The sequence below is a fragment of the Pelmatolapia mariae genome, linkage group LG9 (genome assembly GCF_036321145.2).
Source record: "Pelmatolapia mariae isolate MD_Pm_ZW linkage group LG9, Pm_UMD_F_2, whole genome shotgun sequence".
NCBI classification, from domain to species: Eukaryota; Metazoa; Chordata; class Actinopteri; order Cichliformes; family Cichlidae; genus Pelmatolapia; species Pelmatolapia mariae.
Window position 1 is genome coordinate 1,978,510 of NC_086235.1, and position 11,413 is coordinate 1,989,922.

Genomic DNA, 11,413 nt, shown 5'->3' on the forward strand with positions numbered 1-11,413 from the left:
AAGCTCTTCATTGAAATCAATGATATCAAAGCTGGAATCCAATGAGTCCAAGTCTTCTGCTGATTCAGCATCACATTCATCTTTGCTCCTTGTTCTGCATCCCCACCATGGACTTCATTCCTTTCCAAGCCAGCCTTGAGTCTCCTTTATTCAGCTCATCCTCTGCTTTACTTTTACACCTGATTTTTGCTGCTTTATCTCTCTTTCAACAAGTTTCTGTGCCTCAATCTTTTTCTTCTCTCCCTCATAACAAGACAGCTTCTTCTGCCTGAGAACATGTTGGAGGGATTTACTAATCCAGGGCTGCTTATTGGGGAAAATACTTCCTGTTTCCAAAGTAATCCCCATTTTTCCCAGAAAGAAATGTCAGTAGAAATCGATGATCTAAGTGAGAACATGAGCCTTTGAAAAGTCGCAGTGGGAGCAGTCAAAGCAGTCCCTCAGTCCCAGTATAGAGTCTTTGGTCCAGACTGGAACAACTGTGTGCCCAGTTTGAGCTCTCTTCAGTGCTGTGACCTGAAAGACCCAGAGGGGCCATCACATCACATTTAGAAGCTCCCCTAATGGAGCCACAACACATGTCCAATACTTAGTCTGTCTTGTTGGACCAACTGGAAGAAATGATTCAAGGACTTAGTCACAGAACAGAGATTCAAATCTCCAAAATCCAACTGGCTGCATCAGGACATATAGTCTGAAACTCTGCACAGTTTCCTGTTTGAAGCTGCTTCCTGTTGGCTTCAGCTGTTTGGAGTTTCCATTTTCTAAACTTCTACATTCTGAACCTTCTTCAGCTCTGAACAGATGATGAAACACTGAATGATTTCAAGCTCACACTTTGTCTAATAAACTTACATCTTTCATTCTTTATACAGATTGAGTCTCTGTGGTTTGTCAAAGATCAGCTGTGATTATCTGGCAGCAGCACTGAAGTCCAACCCCTCCCATCTGAGGGAGCTGGAGCTGAGCTGGAACAACCTGCAGGATTCAGGAGTGAAGCATCTGTGTGGTTTTCTGGAGAGTCCAGGATGTAAACTTGAAACTCTGAGGTCAGTCAGCATGTTTTAGTTGTGCTGAGATGAATATGATGTGAAAGTTGTGCTGACACTAAACTGCAGACATCAGGCTGATATTATACTGATCCACACTGAGGATCTTCATGGTAAAGTCTGTTTTCTTCTTCTCTGGTTTAGTCCATTGACTGCAGCAGAACAATGTTCACATTTCAAACAGTGATACTCAACGTATGGTCCGCGGCCCACACGCGGCCTGCCCACCTTTCCTGATTCAGAGAGAGGGGACCCTGATTAACTGTGTAGCTTCTTCCTCACAGTTCTAAGTATCAGACACAACAACGAATAATCCACAGCTGACTGTCTTTAGCAGGTCAAAGGTCACGGCACACAGCAGACAGTCAGAAATCTTCTAACTCTGATCATTTATCAGTTGTGACACTGTGAGACTTGATCAGAGGTGTGATCATCACAGCAGAGGCCTTTGTGTCAAAGTCACTGAGGATCAAATAGAAACACATGAAGCAGATTTTCCTCTTCTGGCTTTTTATAGCAGATAACCTTCAAAATCTTCTGCAGTCGATCAAAAACTGAAGCAAACCATGAATCAACATGTGAACATGAGCTGATGCTGCTGAAGTGAAGCAAAGTTACAGAGGTTTGATTACAGACACAGCTGAGAGTTTGTAATCTGTCAGCATTTTAAAAAGTTTCCATGGAACAGCAGAAATGAGGCTTTACTGTCAGAGGCCGACAGCACTGAACACAACAGCAGACTGGTGGCTAAGAAACAGTGAATGATGCAGAAACAGATGTTTGAAGCTGTTCTTGGAGGACACTGAGAGAGAGAGAGCTGTGCAGGCAGGAACAGCCAAAGTCAGAGAGAATTCATCAGCATATTTATCAAACGTGAAGCAGAGTTTGATCTTCTTTTGCTGCTGGTTCACTCAGTTTTGGTTGGAGACAGATGAAACCTGCAGCTTCAGGATCTGTGAGCTGTCCACTTTCAGCCCCGACGGCGTGTCCGTGTACGTGCCGTCGAGTGAACGATCCACGCTCTGTGTTTCCATCTTTGTGTGTTTAGCTGCTCTCATTTACTGTTTTAGCTGTTTGCTGCTTGTTGAAATAGTTTGTGAGCTTTAAGCTGAGATTCTGGCAAAATACATTTATATTAAACATCGATTCAGGATTGAATGAATCAACATCGTTTTATTCAAATTCAAACCATTTAAATGGGAACATGAATTTTTTACAGCCGCCTCTAATGCTGGGTAATGTCAGCTGGTCCATGTGCAGCTGGCTGTGAGGCTCAGGGAGCGTCTACAAAGTGCAACACTGAAAGAACATCATCCATAAATATTGAGGAATAACTGGACTCTCATACAGCGAGACTCAAATGCCTTTAAACATCAGCTTATCCTGCTGATCCAAGTCCAACACTGAGTTTGTAAAAACATGTTTGTCAATCATTTTGTTTGGTTTCTGAGGAAAATGATTCAATAACTTGCTGCTAATACACAACATTTCATCATATTTCCTCATAACCCTCTTTTGTCTGACCATTTGATCCCATTTGAATTTGCAATAAAGGATCCACAGAGTTTGGTGACAATAATGACAGTAGATGTTTGTGTGAAAGTGCTGGAAGCAAATGAGTGTGTGATGTTCTTTCAGTGTTGCACTTTGTAGATGCTCCCTGAGCCTCACAGCCAGCTGCACATAGAGACCAGTGTTGTTAGTCCAGGTCAGAAGATGACTTGTTGGAATGAAAATGAGCTTGTAGTTTGTCTGCTTTAATAATGTGACTGGAAAAAGGTGTTGGACTTCAAATATGTCCATTTCTTTCACACTTCACCTTTAAAAGTGAAGCCATGTGGTTCCTGGAAGGAAAAACACGACTTTTTCAAGTCTTTGTCCTGTTTTTATGAGAAATGTACGACTTTAATGTGAAACATTCAGAGTTTTTTCTCTTGTTGTGTTTGTTTGAAGCTGCTTCCTGTTGGCTTCAGCTGTTTGGAGTTTCCATTTTCTAAACTTCTACATTCTGAACCTTCTTCAGCTCTGAACAGATGATGAAACACTCAATGATTTCAAGCACTTTGTCTAATAAACTTACATCTTTCATTCTTTATACAGATTGAAGCACTGTGGTTTGTCAGATATTGGCCTTGATTATCTGGCAGCAGCACTGAAGTCCAACCCTTCGTATCCCACAGAGGTGGACCTGAGTGGAACCTACAGAAACCTGAAGGGTTCAGGAGTGAAGCAGCTGTTTGATTTCTGGGAGAATCCACGATGCCGATTTGAAACTCTGAGGTCAGTCAGCATGTTTTAGTTGTGCTAAAATGAATATGATGTGAAAGTTGTGCTGACACTAAACTGCAGACATCAGGCTGATATTATACTGATCCACACTGAGGATCTTCATGGTAAAGTCTGTTTTCTTCTTCTCTGGTTTAGTCCATTGACTGCAGCAGAACAATGTTCACATTTCAAACAGTGATACTCAACCTATGGCCCGCGGCCTACACGCGGCCTGCCCACCTTTCCTAATTCAGAGAGAGGGGACCCTGATTAACTGTGTAGCTTCTTCCTCACAGTTCTAAGTATCAGACACAACAATGAATAATCCACAGCTGACTGTCTTTAGCAGGTCAAAGGTCACGGCACACAGCAATCTGTGAAACATTTTGGAGCAGGAATTATTGCACATTTACAAACTGACTCTGCTGCACGGCATGCTGGGTAATGCTAGCTGCTCAGGTATGGGCGTGCTAACGGCTGAGAGGCTCCGTGGCTGCAGAACACTGAAGAAGAGAAAAGAGAGGTGGAGGATGAAGAAAAGAGGCGGAGATGAAGCAGAAGTTTATCTCCAGAGAGGAGCTGTGTCTGTGTGGGCGGGGCTCAGGCAGCTCCGCCCACACAGTGACAGTGAAGCAGGTGAAGAGTAATAAATGAAGACAGCAGACAGGATTTGATAAGCTGATGTACAAACATGTAGAATGATGGTGGCAGCTACAGAAACAGGTCCATACAGACTGAAGCGTGTCTCCTTTGCATCTTCCATATTTGATACTGAGAGTTTCCAGAAGAGCAAACATCAAACACGCCTCCAAACATGTGACGAGTCAGACTGACATCATTTGTACAGAGAACAGTGTGAGCTCTCAGCAGGTCACTTCAATAAGAAGGACAAACAGTGCAGCAGGAATGACTAAACCCACTAACAGTCTGATATCCCCGTGTTCCTGTTGTTCTACAGCATCATCATTAATGCTGCTCCACCACCATCACTGCAGCTGACCAATCAGCTTCTGTCACGTCATGTGACGCTCTATGACTCAGACTGGAGAAATGCTAAATGGCTAACCTGAAGCTAACCTGAGAAACAGTCAAAGTACTGATGATTCCTACAAAGTGTGTGTGTTCAGTATGAGATGAGTGTGAATGAAACCATGGAGGAGCGGGCCGTGGCTGCTGTCACACACGTTTGCTGCAGGGGCGGAGCTACAGAAATGTTCTTAGGGGGCAAAATCAAAGCTGTTATTCTTGACACATATGCAGCTGTTACATCCTGTAATGTGCATGAAATATGGCTCAAATACATTGAATGCATTAAATATACATGTTTCATATAAATATAGTCTACAACTGTGTTTTCTTCAGCCCACATAAAGAAACATTTCAGTCAGATAAAGACAGAAGGCCTTTTCCACGTCCCTCTGCTCAGTGTTAAAGTGCTGATGATGTTCAAGCTGAGGCAGCAGGAGGGATTTCTGAGCATCCTTCACTGATCCACAACAAAGGTCCAGAGTTTGTACCTCCTAGTAGGACAGGAAACATACTGATAAGAGTTTCAAAGTGTCTTTGTAAGCAGACATGATTGAAATGAGCCAGTCTGAGTTTGGTTCCTGCAGTTTGTGCATCATAAACAGAGCTGAAGCAGAGGCAGCGTGTGCCTGCAGGTGAATGCACACTGCTGTTATAAGAGCTGTGGAAACTCAGGTCAAAAGGACGTAACCATACTGCTGTTCCAGGACAGTCACAGAGTTACAGCATCATTTGTGACCATAAAGACAGAAAGCTCATCCAAATCCTGGGATTAAAAGTCTGTCCTGGTGGTGTCCAGTCAAACACGTCTCTGTGAAAGCTTCAATCCAACAGGCTCCAAAGTCCTTCTGCTCATTTCCTCGCCGGGTTCTTGATGCTCTTGTACCGTCTCTCTGTCATCCTCCTCGCTCCCTCTTTGCACTCACAGTCTTTGTGCATCATTAACACTCACATGTGGAAAACCAAAGTTTCACTGAGCAGAAGATGATCATCAGTGACGCTGTCTTTAAAATACTCTTGTTAGAAATGTACGACTTTAATGTGAAACATTCAGAGTTTTTTCTCTTGTTGTGTTTGTTTGAAGCTGCTTCCTGTTGGCTTCAGCTGTTTGGAGTTTCCATTTTCTAAACTTCTACATTCTGAACCTTCTTCAGCTCTGAACAGATGATGAAACACTGAATGATTTCAAGCACTTTGTCTAATAAACTTACATCTTTCATTCTTTATACAGATTGGAGAGCTGTGATTTGTCAGAGATCAGCTGTGATTATCTGGAAGCAGTGCTGAAGCTCAACCCTTCGTATCCCAGAGAGGTGGACCTGAGCTCCAACAAGCTGCAGGATTCAGGAGTGAAGCATCTGTGTGTTCTTCTGGAGAATCCACAACATCAAACTGAAACTCTGAGGTCAGTCTCCATGTTTTAGTTGTGCTGACACTGTCGATCTGTGGAACTAAAACCTTTATACAGGAAGTCTGGTTCAGCTCTTTGTAGACCTTCTAATCTCTGATCCTCTGAGTCTTACTCAGTAGATGATGCAGAGTTGTGAAGCCGATGTGGGTGAGGACACTCGCCCAGCTCTAACTATCTTGAAGTCCAGGTGTCTTCCCTGCTTGTCCTGATACAAACAAACCTGAGTAACCTTGCAGGTCAGATCTCATCAGTCATACCTGTTATGGCAGCTCTCCTCTAGATTGTAGTTCTTGTTAACCTGGGATGGTTTTAGAAGCCTGGATCACAGACTCCAAGGGGAGATATTACTGGGAAAGGCCAAAGCAACCTGTTAGACCCATATATCCATCCATCTTCATCTGCTTTATCCGGGGCCGTGTCGCGGGGACAGCAGCCTAAGCAGAGAAGCCCAGACCTCCCTCTCCCCAGCCACCTCCTCCAGCTTATCCGGGGAAAAACCAAGGCGTTCCCAGGCCAGCCGGGAGATATAATCTCTCCAGCCTTTCCTGGGTCTGCCCCGGGGCCTCCTCCCGGTGGGACATGCCCGGAACACCTCACCCAGGAGGCGCCCAGGATGAATCCTTGTCAGATGCCCGAACCACCTCAACTGGCTCCTTTCGATGTGGAGGAGCAGCGGCTCTACTCTGAGCCCCTCCCGGATGGCCGAACCTCTCACCCTATCTCTAAGGGAGAGGCCAACCACCCTTCGGAGGAAACTCATTTCTGCCGCTTGTATCCGCAATCTCATTCTTTCGGTCACTTCACACAGCTCGTGGCCATAGGTGATGTTAGGGACGCAGATCGAGCGGTTAATTGAGAGCTTCGCTTTTACACTCAGCTCCCTCTTCACCATGACAGACCGGTGCAGCGTCCGCATCACTGCAGCCACAGCACCAATCCGTCTGTCGATCTCCGGCTCCCTTCTCCCATCACTCACGAACAAGACCCCGAGATACTTGAACTCCTCCACTTGGGGCTTGGGTCTACCTATTAGACCCATTAAACACTAACATAGATGAATACTCAGATTTAAACCTTTATTGTTTCACAAAGGGTTAAAAAGGGAACATCCACAGTTTAGACTGCAGCAGATTTTATTAAAGCAGTTTCAAGAACAGGATAAAGAGCTCGTGTGATGGAGGCAAAGCAGTAATCAGCAGACTGTAGCAGTTTATATCTGGATGAAAGGAGCTTAGCGGAGCTCAGTCCCATATCTTTGGTTAGAAACAACATCAGTGATTTCCTGCTGCTCCAGATGATTCCAGCAGCTCTCATTCCAGCAGCTGATGAGAGAAACAGCTGATGGCTCACAGCTCGTGCACTGTTGGATCTCCAGATGTTCACGTGGCTGAAGTCTGTGAAGAAACTGTGGTCCACGTAGTTCACACGGCCTCAGATTGGACGAGCTCCCTGGATCACTGCAGCATCCTCAGCTGGTACATGGACGTCTCTGTTCCTCAGTCTTGGAGCCCCTGCAGGTCCGTCCACACCACCAGGGTCTTCTCACTCGCCTTTCCTTTGTCCTCGTCCTTCATCGACCGTGCTGTGTCTTTGTTCCTGCGCTGTTGTTCCCACGATGCAGTGCTGATGTTCCCTCCTTGAATGCACAGCAAGTACGGTGCTGGTCTTTCTCGGGTGGAGCAGAGACAGATTGAAGTCTTTCAGGCTTTAGTGCAGACTTCCCTGACAGAGGCTGGACTCCATGGTCTGCACAGGAGGCTTCTACACTGTGTGGAGGTGACTCCTGGAGACTCCTGGACTTGAAGACAGGCTGCAGGTACAGTGTGATGAAGAGGACCTACAGCAGTGTGATGGAGCTGCAGGTCTGAAGGAAGTCCTGCTGTCCTGTCCCACCCTCATCTTTACTTCCTCTGTCTTCTCTGGACTTGTCCTCCTGTTTCAGAAACAGCACTGCTTCATGCCGAGGGTGGACGGGAGCGTTGGCTCTGATTCTTTTAGCGTCCACCACAAGGAGACACTGATGCTGACCTCCTGATTCATCTGCATGTGTTCTGCTTCACACTGCTCACCTCCACCAAAGACTTCACAAACATCTTCTTTCTTTGAGTCCAGTTTGTCCCACAAACACTTCCAAATCTCCTCCTCTGAGATTCTGCAGCTTCTTGCAGTGTGACTCAGCTGACAGACCACAGACTGGTACAGCATCCACATGTGTCTCCTTTCAAACAGGCTCTTGATGTTTCCTCCCACATCATTCTGGCCTCTCAGTCTCCTTTGTTCTCCAGCTCTGTAGCTGCAGCTGATGAAGCTTCAGTTTCCCATGTTGGTAACAGTAAACTACAGCCTCTGCTGTCAGCTGGGTAACTAAACAGAGCTGCAGCACGTCTCTGCGGTGGTGCTGCATCCAGCCTACAGACGGCCGTCTACATGTTGTAGTGGTTTACAGTCACCAGGGGGCGCTGTCCCAGCCATGCGGGCAGTGGGCTGCTCTGCTTGTGCTGTTGTTGGTGAAGCTGAAGTGAAAGCGAGAGTTAAAACACTGAACAGTGTCCACTGAGCTTCTCATGCTCAAAGAAGTTTAACAGGAAGGACGACTCGTCCATCAGGCGTCCAGCTGTCCGTGACCGTGTCCACAGCAGAGTGTGACCGAGGCTTCATGCTAACACGCACACATGAAGCTAATACCACCACGAGCAGCTGCTCAGTGGATTTGGAGGACAAATGTCTGCAGCTTCTCACAGGCAGTATGCAGAATGTGGATCTCCACAAAGACTGTGGAGAGCTCGTCCCACACTCTAAATCCACACTTGTCTGCACAAAACCTCTCACACGTTCCCGTCACAAGCGTCTTCTAAGTGAAGCTACCAGGTTCAGGTCCAGCTTGTTTATCAGGTGCTGCAGTAGATGATCCATCCTCACAAAGCAACACAGACAGCAGATATGCAAACATACAACACAAGCAAAGGATTCTGTCTGCATGTCTGTGGCTGATGCTGCTGGAACGAAGCTGTTTGAAACCTTGTTGTTCTGCACTTTGGGACCAGAAGAGGAAACTGAAGCTCTGCGCAGAGCGTTCAATGGAAGCAGCCGAGCGCTGTAAGTGGAGCTGGAGCTCTTTCACTCTCAGCTTCACAGTTTCAGCTTTAAACTTCTTCCAACATGTTTCTAACACGGACACATTCCACCTTAATGAGCTGATATCTTGTGTATCAGCACATTTTCTAAAGGCAGCGATCACATCTTTAGTTTTGGATCTTTAACTGCAGATTGTTTATGTGTTTATAGCACATTAATTACAACAGCAGCGTTGACCACAGTGCTGTACAAGAATCCAAAATAACTATTAAAATAACTCATAATATTAATATCACACATCACATATCAAATAACTCTCGTACTGTATTAAAAGCCAGTGAATACAAATGTGTTTTAGTGCAGATTGATAGAGACTGACAGCAGGAGCTGGGCTGTTCGATAGAACGATGTACAGGTCCTTCTCAAAAAATTAGCATATTGTGACAAAGTCCATTATTTTCTGTAATGTACTGATAAACATTAGACTTTCATATATTTTAGATTCATTACACACAACTGAAGTAGTTCAAGCCTTTCATTGTTTTAATATTGATGATTTTGTCATACAGCTCATTGAAACCCAAAATTCCTATCTCAAAAAATTAGCATATTTCATCCGACCAATAAAAGAAAAGTGTTTTTAACACAAAAAAAGTCAACCTTCAAATAATTATGTTCAGTTATGCACTCAATACTTGGTCAGGAATCCTTTTGCAGAAACGACTGCTTCAATGCGGCGTGGCATGGAGGCAATCAGCCTGTGGCACTGCTGAGGTGTTATGGAGGCCCAGGATGCTTCGATATCGGCCTTAAGCTCATCCAGAGTGTTGGGTCCTGCGTCTCTCAACTTTCTCTTCACAATATCCCACAGATTCTCTATGGGGTTCAGGTCAGGAGCGTTGGCAGGCCAATTGAGCACAGTAATACCATGGTCAGTAAACCATTTACCAGTGGTTTTGGCACTGTGAGCAGGTGCCAGGTCGTGCTGAAAAATGAAATCTTCATCTCCATAAAGCTTTTCAGCAGATGGAAGCATGAAGTGCTCCAAAATCTCCTGATAGCTAGCTGCATTGACCCTGCCCTTGATAAAACACAGTGGACCAACATCAGCAGCTGACATGGCACCCAAGACCATCACTGACTGTGGGTACTTGACACTGGACTTCAGGCATTTTGGCATTTCCCAAAGTCTTCATTTGTGCTACAGCTGAAGTTATTTGAGAAGAAATGGCGTCCAACCTAAGAAAACACAAGCACACAGGAGGAGCGGCGACTAGTCCATTAAAGAGGACATTAGTACGCTGTTAAAAGAAGAACTCAGAAATGCATTGAAAGAAGATTTTGACAATATAATGGCTGACGTGCAAGGACTGAGAAATGAGATCGCTAACAGCATGGCGGCGACGCGCGTTGAACTTGATGGAGTAAAGGTTACAGTGAAAGAAGCTGAGGATGGGCTGTCACTGTGGAGCGATGAGGTGACCACCCTGCAGTCTACAGTAGAGAGTATGAAGGAGGAGCTGTCTGACCTGAAGGATAAATGTGATGAAGGCAGGAAGTGGAGAGCTAACATCCACATCATAGGGATCCAGGGGGCCTGGACTCGAGCTCCTCCACGGCCGTATCCGTGCTACTACATGAAGTGCTGGGTATGGATAAAGATGTTATTGTCGACCGCTCACACAGGAGCCCTATCCCGAGAAAGCCAGCTGGTAACCCGCACGCCGTCATAGCCAAGCGTCACTACTACCAGGATTGTGTGGCTACGCCGTGCCAGGGCCCAAGCCCCGCTGAAGTTTAACGGACAATCTATTGCAATATCCCTGGATTTTACATCCTCAGGGGCCCGGGCTTGGGCTGCTTTTACAGAGGTTCGGAAGCTTCTCCGTAAACTGGAAGTTGTCCGTTTTGGGATTATGTTCCCACGAGACTTCGTATCAGGCACAACGGGGAGGAGAAAGAGTTCCTGGATGCGGCGAAGGCAATGGAATATGTCAAAGAACATATTATTAGTGTTGAAGAGGCTTCGTCTGGTACGTAGGAGCACTACGGCTGGTTGTCTCAGTCATTGCTGCGTATGCATGACTCTGTTTATCACAGCGTCCACGTTATGATAAAGAGTTTGGAGACACTTGTTGCTAAGACACCGAAAATTATTTGATGAACATATTTTGGTTCATTTTGTTTTATGGTAATATAAACGTCTCTGGAAAGGGTCTATATTTTGTTAGGACGTGTATCTGTCTGTAGGATGTGTTATTTCACGTGGCCGGCGGGAGCCTGAGGGTTTGACTTATAATAAACTAAACAAGGACAGGCTGCATGTGTGGATCTGTCTGCAGGGGGGGTTACAGGGACCAGGTCCTTTCTGATGTAGCTTCACATGTTTGGGGGTTGGGTTTCAGTCAGATTTAAAAAAAATAAATAAATGATGTATTCATTTATTTATTTATTGTTTTGAGAAAATTTGAGAAAACTTTTCCTTTGATCTTAGCAAATATCTACGCCTCTAACTGGGACGATCACAGTTTTTTCACTAATGTCTATGCGCGGCTCCCCAATATGTCATCACACCATAGCATCT